The following is a 12,955-nucleotide window of genomic DNA, read 5'->3' as shown; positions in this document are numbered from 1 at the left end:
GGTTGGTCGCCGATCGTTAAACCTGTCTTCGACGCGGCTTCCAAAACAATCCAAACCTCAAAGTGTACACGCCTCGAGACAAATATTTAGCGGCCCCTTGTCGTCAACCAGCCGAGCCCAACCCTTTCTGGGTTGCGCAGCCTTCGTTCCGTTTTTGCTCGCTGCACGGGGCAACTTTGTCGCGCCAACCCGTTCGATCCTCGACAAAGGCGAGGCGTCTGTTTGCAAAGCATGTCTACGCAACCGACCGCAGAAACCACGAGCTCGCGTGCATACACGTAAACGTCGCGTCGCCTAATTTACAGGCATTTTTACGCAGAGCCTCGCTTCCAACGGAATCATAAATAATTTGCAAAGGTCAGACACGATAGCGGTTTTCTGTTCTGGCTTGTGCTAAAAAATTTGGTCGATATTGGAGAAAACGGCAATTAATTATTTGGCTGATTTTATTTAAAATTTTGCTCTTGAGCTTATTCGAGAGTAGGGTAGATACTTTTCTATATCTCGAAAGAGACACGTGGTTGTATAGAAAACTAATAATTTTGATAAATTTCTTCTTTTCTAACACTGAGGCATTCCATTTATAATCGGAGAATGAACAAAAAAATACGAGTCAAAACAGATATAATTCTACCGATTTGAATAAAATCGAGAAAAGTTATACTAACAGAGTTTCATCGTATCTATTATTTTACATTTCCGATATGGAATAATATTGAAAAATTAATGGCGATCTTACAATCTCACCAACTTCATCAAATCTATTTTCTCACAGAATATGAAACTCGCATAAAACTCTTAAGTTATCCTTCCAATAAAAGCTTCGAAGTCAGAAAATCATTGGCAAACTTTAAAACACCGGCAAAGAGATAAAAGAAAATCCATTTGGAAAACTCGTAGTGAACATCGGTCGGATCAAATCGGGACAGAATGCTCCAAAACGATTATCTCCTCAGCCACGATAAACTCGTCGTAGGGGCGTGCTGTGCAAAAACAATGCGATCGTTAAACACACGCGAAGCGGCACGGAAACTTCTTCGAAACGGCGCTGGATCTTCCGCTTTTTACAGCGCGGGAAACGGGTCGAGCAGCGAAAAGAGGAGGATTCCAATTTACACGTACTGGCGAGCGTCGTAAAGCTCGTGTAGTCACGGAACGAACGATGCCCACGCATTGCGTGACGCACACCGTGAGACCACGCAAACAACACAACTCGCGACTCATGCTGTTTTACACTTACGATCTTGCACTTCGAACCACGAGATCTATAGGTACCCGGGTTTGATCTATATACGTGCGTGTAAAGAGAAAAAGAAGATATTGTGAATCGCAAAACTGCATACGAAATATGTGGTTCGGTGCGACACGTTTAATTTCCCATACTGTGATGGAATTTCCAATTTACATACGTGTAAATTATTTAGAAGCGAAACTGATTAATTCGATCCACTGAGATCAAACAATTTTCACCAAATAGAGTTTACCGGTTTGACTTTTGAACGTCTAGTATCTGTATAATCTGTATATTTGTATTAAATAATTTTAATTTCGTCCGTTTACGAGTATTTTATTGTATTGGATTGAAATCTAAATTTTTTGTGTGCCTTGTGTCAGTTTTATGAGTTCGTTGCGTGATAAAGAAAGGAAAGTATTTCAAGATTTAGTGTTCTTCTTTTTTTATAATAGAAACTTGACCTAATACCGCTGTAGAGGCATCTTCCCCCGAGATCGAGGAAAAAATGCTTTATAAGAGTAAAGTGTGTCAAGACTGTCGTCTCTATGTTCATTAAGAACGACAATGTCTTCTTTATTCATTACGTAGATTCCTTTTACGGTGTCATCCCTTTTTTATCCAATAGTTTGCTACTTTCCAAAACGTACAGAAATTACTTTGGAAGATAGACTACGTAGATAAAATGTGCCTTTAACGGTTAAACATATCTAATATCCACGAACAACTTGCTTTGCAATATTCTCACTATTTTGCTACCTTGTTAATATCACTATACATACGTTAAAGTAATTCTAAAATTGTTAATCGTATATCATAATCGTATATCGTAATCGTATATCGTAGTCGTAGATCTACAAATTCGTAAATATGTATATATCCAACAGACAGTCATTTTCATTGAGAAATTTCGTTCGAACCAAGTAGATCGCATCCATCTTTCTTTCCAACTCACACACGTAACTCGTAAATACGGCAGATAACTGTGCCCGTTCCAAATGAACGGTCAGTCACGCTAAAGAATCCATGGCCGTTAATGGCTTGGCCACGAGGCTGAACAGACATTGTGTCCATCAAGTAGCAGCGACAGGGGACAAAGGTCGAGGTGGTTGATAAAGAAGAGAGATAGAGAGAAAGGGCTAGGACTGGAGCTGAAGAGCTGGCTGGCACGGGAGATGACCGATGAAAAGGCTGGCGCAGCTATACGCTTTGACGAAAGGCGTTTTCGTTTCACTGGAATCGCAACCGGTGACAGACGGAAAAACGAACGAACGGGTCACGATGCAATTACCGAACACGACGAGAGATCGCCCAGCGTTGCGATCGTTATCGTTCGGACTACGGAAGCGAGCAACGGGACAGAGTAATCGACGAGGCTTCTCTCCCCTTTCTCCGAACAACTTTGTTTCTTTCTCCGCGAAATTACACGGCCTGTCAGCCGATAATTGTTTCGCAGGATTATTGGAGGAGTATCTTGGAGGCCGTTCGCTTTCGAGATAACGAGCTTGAATTGTAATTTGCGCCGGTCGACGCGAAACACAGGAGACATCGCGGCGGCCGATGAAATTGGACGATGCTTCTACAGGATGGGGAAGCCCGACGAGAGAAAACACGACATGGCTAACGACGAAATGTGGCGAAATCGATGTTCTTTAATTGTGAGATTTATATTTGCGAGAAAATTGCTGTGGATCTAGCGAAGACATATTGACTTTTTTTTTTAGAAATCTCTGCATAACATTAATATTAACCCTTTGAGTTTCGTGTCATATTCGATACGTTATCCTACAATACTCATGAAATCACTTTTATTATTGTAGGTTTCAATATACGTATTTGCATCTTCTTGAACATTGACAAACTGAAATAAGTTTTAGCGAGAAAGAGATTTCATACGTTAAAGATAAAAGAATATCAAAGAATTAACACGTAACGAATATTTGTACGAATTTGTATCGCATTATACCTGAATATATAGAAGGTAGCTAGTCATAAATGAAGCAAATCAGAAATTTGTTGCACATATTAAACTAGTCAATCACCGCTTTGTGCCCTCTGAGAATGCTTTTCGCGCCATAAAGCACGTTAAAGAGCAAGAACAGGATAGCCAAGTACTCGACAAACAAGCTTTCGACGAGTACATAAATCCCGCGACTGCTTCGAGGTCGAATATACTTTAGCTTCCCAAGCGTCGCCGTGCAGGTATGATAAATCGTCTATATTGTAATCGACTGACAGGAGAATTACAAAAGCGGCGAGCTCAAATGAGCGTCATCGGTGTATGACTTACGAGTGGACGGCTGATATCAATGCACATTGGCGAGATCATGACAATGCGAACGTCTCGCGGTTCTTTGAACCACAATTTATCGAGTCTGATTGGTATTTGGCTGGCAGATCTAGCAGGACGTAAATACAGGTGATCAACCGCTTACTGCCAGGTGTGTGTATTCGAAACAGTGAGTAACACTCACTACGTAAACTACACAGGATACAACGTGAATACAAAAATCCTTTTCTTTCTTTTTATTCACGATTCGCTCCCCTTTTTTCTCTTTTCGCTTCATTTTTCGTTTTGGTTATTACCCTTTATTTTTATAAATCTCGTTTTATTTTCATTCTATACGGTTAAAAATTGATCGCCAGATAAATCCTTTTGTACCGATATTGGAACACGTCTTCATTGAATTCCGACGGATTTATTTTTCGAAATAACTTTATCTGTCATAAAGCTGACAGTCCAGTTTTGTAAACATCGGCCGCAGTTATCTGATAAGCTTTTCGCTTTATCTTCTACAAACCCGTCCATCGCAACGCGCTCCGCACTGTTTGTTACGTTTTATGTATTTCCACGTAACTTTCTCGCATCATTTAGTCGCGTTACCCGTGTGCAGGACTAATTAAAGGATTGATTATCTCGAAACACGGCAGCGAATGAAAACGTACGCTCGGATTGAACACAGGAAGAGTGTATTTAAATGAGAAAATTCAAGAAAGTCCAAGAGTATTCCGTTGAAAGTTTAAATAAATCCTATCGATAAACTATCAAAAGAATTCCAATGCTATTTCTTAAGAACATTTCCTATTCAACGCTTCGAATGACGACTTCGACAATCTTCGACGCTGGAATTTCGACGAGCTCCATTGGACGCCCACCATCTCCTTAACCTTAACACCATTTCGTTACGTGAAAGCGACGCGGGCCTAGATTTCAATGATTCGTCACGTGATTCGATCGTCCATTGGAAACTGCTCGTCACGTCGAGACAGTTCGACTCTTTATCGTGCAAATTCGCTGCACAAAACGCGACTGCCTCACAATGGTGTTTTGAATTTCACAAAGCTCGCATGTATGCGTTAATGACTGTAACGGTGTCATGTGCATTGAAGAACCAGATGCCTGCGAACTCCGAGCTATATACATGTAACATTTTCATTAAGCCCTTGTCCTCCATAGCACTTCGTTGTTTCTATGGCGGTATCTCGGTTAATTATAAAGCAAACCGTCCTCTACCCTTCCGTGAACTATGTACACTGTACGCTGTAACAGTTATCTGAGCGTCGCGTGTTTGAAGATCCGAACGCAAACTCTGAGGATTTTTACGATCTGATTAATTATCCGCTCTGTCTATCCTTGGACCAAAATTTATTTTAGTTAGTTTCTTAGTTATTTAAATTTAGTTTATTTACGTTCGTTAATTTTTAAAGAGACTGTCCTTTAAGTCATTTAAAATTTATACATGTTCAAGTTCAATTCAGAATTTATTGGACATTTAAAAGCTAGCGAGTACAATTTTAAAGAAAAACAATTTTGCATTTTCGAGTTCGTAGCTTAAAATTTTTAAATGTGTTTTGAATTTCGAGATTTAAACAAGTAATTTCGTTGAATTTCCTTATTCTCGTTTTATTACGTCCGCGAAGAAAGAACCAGGAGAATTCTTGAAACGAAGAAACAGAAGACCAGAAACCGACATAATTTTATAGCGTTTTTACGCCGGATACGATTAAGTACGAGCTCGTCGTCGATACGATTGTTTTTCACAGAGTCATTTAACGAATTAAAATGAACAAACACTCGTAAGGTGAAAAGGAAGGAAAAACAAAGGAAACAGGAAACTCGTTAAACAGATAAGCTCCACGATCTTACTTGACCCTGCAATCAGACGATCTACAACCAGATAGAGCTCGCTTACCCATATAGGCTATAAATAACGTCGTAATACATAAATGCTAGTTGACAATAGTTTCTGGGAAGAAAATCGTGTCACTGGGTTATCGTATCAAGGTCGTCGCGATACCCCGGTCCCTTGCTCTTATTTTAATTTCATTTTCTAAAGACGTAGTATTGCACCATTTTCTGATGGCAAAATAGTATCCAACGATACGTGGTCTACAAATTTTTGAATGGATGTAACTTTTGCTAATTACTTTCATTTTATTTTATAAAGTACAGTCTGATAATAACTACTGCTATAACAACATAATAATGTTAATAATAATATAATGATATTTATATGAATCGCTGAAATAAATAAAAGAAATAACTAACTACTTCCAATTGTAATATTTGTTTGCAAAATAAATTTTAAAATGTATTTAGTTACATTTGAAATTCAATCACTTTGAGAAGAGTTTGGGTTATTTTATAATGGTCTTTTGTTTCCAACAAAGTTTTTGTAATCGAGTTCTTGGCTCGATATATGATCTCGTAATAGAGTTTGGAAATTGCATCGGAAATAACTGAATATTTGAATGATATTTCCTATTTTCTTAACCGATTCTATTATAGAGCAAACAATGTGAATCGGAGAAGTCGTTGTTTCCTTCTTACAAGATACTGTTTAGAGGAAAACAGGAAATCCGTAACGCTCGTGAAGTTTTAGTGGAACAGGAAGAAACAAGGGGTGATTAAGGTTACAAGTTGTTTGTGAAACGATAGAGCCAAGAACCGTGAGAAACTCTTTGATACTGTTTCTTCCAGCGATGCATAACCTAAAAAAAAAAAAAAAAAAAAAAAAAATTTCTGAGAGATCAAAAATATAACGTAAACGTTTCTACTTGAAACGTTTGATTATGAACTTCAATTTCAATTTCAACTTTCGATTGTAACACGAAGCTTAAAATACTTTCAATTCAAACGCTGAATGTTTCGATCGTTTAGATCGCAAACGAGATTCACGTGCTATAAAGACCACTCCGTAGATACCAATAAACTTCTTAAAGGCCAATAAAACTGCAGAATCGTGACAGTAAAGATAACAATGACAAACGTCGAATCTACGTCCGCATTTTATCATCTTCGAGCGTACGACTGTTTGCTTTTTCCGAGAGTATAATTTCTGCAAAGTAATCAAAAACCGAAGGTGCTTCATCGTTCAAACTTGCAACTTTTCAGTGTATCAACGTAATTGACTTCTCAAAATTCATATAGCCATTCTGAAAATGCTTCGATCCTAAACTCCAATCATCTTCCACGAATCGAGCAAAACCGATCGAAACTTATCGAAAATCATCGGAACTCGTTTAAAATCACCCACGACGTCAACCTTTGCATTTCTTCGCAAAATAAGTTGATCTGTAGCTTTGGAAATCGCGAGAAAGCCATGTTACTCGCGTCGCTGGTTCGTCAGACTCTGTGTCAGTTGCGGCAAGACGGCCAATTCTCTAGCGTGTGTTCTCGAACAACGTGTATTATCTAAATTCTCGCGGTGGGTATAGACAGAGGAGACGAAGCACAAGTGCGTCACGGCCTCGCGGTCGATGGATTATGTACACCGTTTGCTTCGCTTCGGCAAACATCCTTAGAGTTCCTCTGAACTGAGAGATTCACGGAGATATCTCCACTGCAGAGAAAGAGATACTAGGCGAATGGTGACGTGGATGGCGGGTACACAGTTTGACCGTTAGCACGTGCGCTTCCTCGTGTGTGAATCTTCGCAGGAAGGTTCGATTCGCGAAGTCGACGTGGAAATCGATCGGGCGGTGATTGTTTGCAATACGGAAGATTCGTTCGGTCGAGAGCGGGACAGATTGCAGCGAAGTTTGCCCACTTTTTAGTTCGAAGAACGATGTAACAAAGAGGCGAAATGTTTATACGGTGGTCTGTGAAAGTTCGGTACTTTTGATTCAAGTTCGCATTTATCGTTCTATGTTTGAGAACACGTGAACATACTGTTAAATATTGTATTCGTAGACGCGTGGTGTTTTTAGACAGGATGGTTATTTTTAATATCAGTTTTGAATACAGAAATATTGATATAAGGTATGGAAATCTGGTTGTTGATCGAATCTTTATTCGACAAATTTAATTGGATCCCTTTTCATACGGATTTCGCGATTTACAATTTCACAACACAATAATAAATATTATCTTCGTTAACTGAAATCCTATTGGATTTGTAATAACTTTTCGTTCCGCTATCCGAAGCCCAATAATATTTTTAGTAGGGAATAAAATGAAATACTTGTTACCAATAATGCTATATAATGTACATATAGAATATCGTTGTTCAAATTTTAAAACGGATAACAATTCTATTCTCTTGACTGGTGGAAAATGTAATCGTTTAACGGGAAAGCTGCGGCAAAAACAAATATATCGAAGAGCTATCGATAAATCTTCCTCGTGTGTACGAAAGATAAAGGTCGTCTCGCATTTAGAACAAGCATTTTCAGCGAGTTTCAGGGAAGTTGGCGTTAAAATAAATGAGAATTGTTGTCGTAAACAGTTTAAACGAATGCCATCAACTCAAAAACCAAGCTACGCATCAACGAAATTATCCGTGATTCGTGTGTGAAAATTAAATCGGCCATCAGTTAACCATGTAGACACAGTCGCAGAAATTGTTTTACATAATTCAGAAGTGGGCCACGTGGACTCACGATCGAGGGGTGTTTGAAAGAATTTCCTGTAAGCTCGTGCACGCGTTCCACTGTGAGAATCCGGCCGAAACACAAGCAACCAGGAAAATGTTATGCGTCTGTGGAATGCTACGCATTTCGAGCGGCCGTTTTTCCTGCAGGTGCACATGCGCCACAGAAATAAATTCGCTTCGTAGCGAAAGGCAAGGTTGAAGACTCCTAAAGGTGACTAGAAATCGCGACCAACTAGCCATCGATGAATTTAAGATTTGTCGTAACATCGTTTTACGAATAATCGAAATAAACTTTTTTAATACCAGCAATGGATAGTTGTTAATCTTCTTAATACAATTTAATTTTTTATAGAATCTAACGAACCTTTTTATTCCAAAAAATGTATAACATAATTTTTATTTTTATTTATATGCGTTTTTATTTATTCATTCATTTAAAAGCTTATTATAATTTAAATAAATATATATAATTTATTTATAATTTATTGAATTATTGCATTTAAATGTAGCAGATTAAATCAAATCCATCTGTCTCTATTATCACGCAGAATCGTTCGTTGTTCCACCAAAACCGTTTTACCAAATGTACGTCTTTTTCCAACATATCTATTTATTAATTGAGAGTAATCACAGGCGATAGGAAAGAGAAAGGGGAATGGTGGCAAAATCAATAGAGGGAATGAACAAGACAAGAAAGAAAGAGATCGAGTACCAGACTAGTCGAGAGTGGATACAGTGGTGTATTACGATCTGGTTGAAACCAGAGTTCCGGCGTGTTAAATTTTCATAACCTCTCGCAGAACAGTGTCTTTCAGTCTCAGGCATTCATAATGAAAATCTCTTTACGGAACTCCATCGAGCCGCTTTCTCTCTCTCTCTCTCTCACTCACTCTTCCATCCTCTCACGTAACTGCTGCGCCCCATAATAGCCCGCCCTGGTCTTTGTATACCCAAAGTCTACACAATCCGCGAGTTTCGTAGCTACCACGGTATAAATTATAATCGCGAATTCCGAAAGAAGATTGCCTACGAGATCGGCGATTTTCTCTTTGCAGCCAGCGCTGGATAGTCGACGACATTATAAAAGGAGATTTTTGTTCGAGACTGCCTTTGTTTGGGCAAATTTAACTTTCGAAACACAATCGAGGGAAGTAAGGAAACAGAAAGCCTTGCTACTTTTTGCGTGTTTTAAATCTGCCAGCTTGTTGGTCTCCACATCGTATAGAATTTATAAATTATTCCCAAGCACAATACGACCCACCACAATGGGAATGTAGATAAAATTTTCATTAGAAACATTGCGAGCCTCCCGACATGGACTAGACATATATATGGTGTTTCGAAACATTTCAACATAACTAAAATTATAGGCTAGATTTGAGAGAAATAGATCGTTGTGGTTTCTAAACGACTGATTACACAATTCAATGTAATGACACCATAACGTGACAGCTGTAGATTTAAATTTAACCCAAAGATCGTCATTTCAAACGTTTACTACGCAGATGCTAGAAATATTCCAGGAAAGCACGGCACATGTTATGAAACCTTTATGAAACATATTATGATTCTTCCTACAATCAAACATTTTAATATAATATTTCTTCTGAAGCTTCTTGCCCTAACTTCGATAAACGCTATAATGATTCTTTTTGCAACTAATTATTTCAGTACAATTTTCCATCATTCTTTTAAAGTTCCCTCCGTAATATTTCCTTCCCTACGTCACAGTACTGAAGTCATAACACGGCTAAACAATAAACGCAAGAGGAACGAACAACTCTCGCATGTGTTGAGAAAATCATCAAAGACTTTATGTTAACAGCTGTGCACTGTTTTTTGAATTTTCGTCTAATTCAACATAGGGATCTTTAGATTGTCAAGCGTTCAACGTTACTCGATATAAAACACTATCACTTGATTTCCATCAAACGGATCGAGATGAACGCCAGCGCCGGCACGGCGCTCCGTCGATCAGAAATGGTCTTCGCACGCGTGGAAAAAACTAGCCAGACCGGTAGCTACCTTTCCTGTGAAATTGCCTCATTCCACCTCGCGTATCTCGTTTCGCTAATTACAACCTCTAATAACTTAATTTATACGCGACTCGTGCTGGAGTCGCGACACTGATTTTAAACACAGGTGAAGAACGTTTATATCTCAGTTGGTGGGCAATATTTTAACGTGGCTGATTTAACGATTGTGTTGGTAGACCCACATAGAAATCTTGCGTTTTGTGCTAGCCGATTGATGCGAATAGAAAATGGCATGATGAATCTCGATAAGGCAATAAACGATATTTAATTTATAATAGGATCGACTATATAGAGTGCTACAGCGTTAAGAATAGAGAAAGATAAATCTTCGATTATTATCACTTCTAGCATTTGGGATTCTTACTTTCCAATAATTTCCACTAGATTCTTTATAGAAGTTCGCTGTGAATCGAAGGCAAAAAGCATTTCTATGACTCTTACGAAAGAATTATTTATCATGGTGCTATAAGTATTTCTATTTCTTCAAACGAAATAATAACAAAAATTCTTGGCATTCACTTTCATTACTGCAATATGAAAAAATAAAATTCAATAATGCTAATTCACTGACAGAATAGTAACCGATCGTTTGCGAATAAATCGATAAAGTATTATGATACACCCAGCAGTTCACAACTCGAAAGTTATAGTATTCTAAAATGCCAGAATAAAAATAATCAATGGAATATATCGTTCAAAAGATTCAAAATACGTCGTGTACCAATATTTTACAAGTCTATTAGAACGCTAAAAATGTCCGCCGCGCGACAAACATTCTAAAAGTTCTCTAGTATGGAGTTCAGAACGTAAAGCAGCACATAAACATAAAAGGAAGTTTGCGCGACGATGGGCGTTAAATCGCGGTGGGTTCAAAGTCGATTGGATAATGTAATCGTTACCGCAGCCTAATCCCGACTGGCGACATGTTTTACGGACCGTTTTATCCGGTGCTATCCATCGCCTAATAAATTCTCGACTTTCGACTCTACTTCTTGCTATTATTTCCACTCTCCCCATCTACAAACGCTAAAACGAGGAAGACGAGTTACGAGAGACGCACAGAACACGGAAACCTAATGCACGTCGAAGGAAGAACAGAAACCGATAGACTATTAAAGAAAGAGAGAGAAAGAGACACGAAGGAAACGGTAGCAACATTCGGCGTCACCGAACAGTCCGCGCCTCGATTCACGACGTGCGATGCTACAGTTACAGCAGGGGGCCAATTTGCAAGCGACGCTAGCGGTGCAAACGTTCGCCTGATTCTTCGTCAATTTAATATACGTGCCGATGGGAAATTAACATAACGCAACCTGTGTTCAGGCTAACCGGTGCAGCAACAAGGAAAAATTGAGTAAAAGGACCACCATGGATGACTATCGAGACACAGAATCCTGCCTGGGATCAACACGAGGAACGAACTGGTTTCCACTCAGATCCTTTCTTCCACACCGAGGATCAGAACAAACGAGAGTGGAGTGGTTGTTCGATGACGTGCGCCCTGGATCCCCTTACCGGGTGGTCCTCGCTTCTCGCAGAGAGGGGCAACCCGACCTCTGGATCGCGGTGCCTCGCATCAAGTGGGTACATCAATTAGCAAGACATAGTCTTTGAGGAGTTTGATGGGCTCGCTACACCGCAATTTGCGAGAAACGGGCTTCTCCTAGGCTAATGTAGTCTTCGTCTAGAGGTGTGTTTGTGCAGCGATGCTTCTATGTTGGTATAATTGCGATTTAAGAGATTTACAGTGTGCGTTTCAGAAACGCGCGCGGTTTAGTATATTTGCGATTTGCTCCGGCGTTGCTTGGATGCAGAGCATAAATTTTAGGGACGACTAATGAGGAATAATGGCGGAAATGCATTTTGACGATCCAATGTAATGATCGAGTTGATGGAAGAATCGTGGCAGTAACGTTGCCAATGATTATGATAGTTAAACGAATGATTGATCGAAGAAGGATATTATGACGTAGATACGTAAATATAGTTTTAAGGTAAAGCGTTTTTGTGTATACTATTATTCTTTTAAAAGATCGTGAAACAGTTTAACAGTAAGAAGATTACACATGAGAAGTGATTCTATGCACTGAAATATTCATCTAGTAAAATATAACTAAAGATTTTATTCAACGGATTGAAACATAAATCAAAGAATTCACTCATACTTCGATGGACTGGTTGCTTTCGTGTTTCGATCTGCATGCTTCTACACGAGAGGATAGTCACAAAATTGGTGAAGTTGCACTCGCGAAAGATTCGATGCATGGCGATATGTGTCTCATGGCGAAGCGTCAAAGCCGTTTTTCTTGAAAAGCAGTTTTGCCAACTTTACCGATATATTGGGAAAATTGCTCGACCCGTTTGTCTACGATTTCCAGTCGAATTCGAAATAACTCGCAGAACTCGGAAATGGTCCAAGTTCGTTCGAGGGTTTCCCGACAGAAATCCGATGGCTCTTTTTTTTTGTCGTAATAAATACGTCGAGACAACGTTCAACGCAAGAGAAAAGGAGGAGCGGCGTCTATCGAAAATTTTCGTTATGTCGCAGCTAGCGACGTATTGCGTATTCGCGTTTGTGAATGCGCTCGCTAACGTTCATCAGCTTTAAACATTGCGAATGCCTTTAACGAGATGGTCGATGACACGCGGATTCGCTTATCTTTCCGCGTACACATTCGAAACTCTATTAATTAAGGCGCCTTTAATCACTTTACATCGCTGCAACCTGTTACGCATTATGTATTACGATCCCCCCTCCCCCAATCCTATTATTTTTATGGCGGCTATATCGAATCGCCCGACTCGATTACAAC

Source organism: Bombus vosnesenskii, unplaced genomic scaffold (assembly GCF_011952255.1).
Source record: "Bombus vosnesenskii isolate JDL3184/JDL3185 unplaced genomic scaffold, Bvos_JDL3184-5_v1.1 scf7180000013346, whole genome shotgun sequence".
Classification (NCBI taxonomy): Eukaryota; Metazoa; Arthropoda; class Insecta; order Hymenoptera; family Apidae; genus Bombus; species Bombus vosnesenskii.
The sequence above is the reverse complement of the archived record's forward strand: the minus strand, read 5'-3'. Positions refer to the sequence as shown.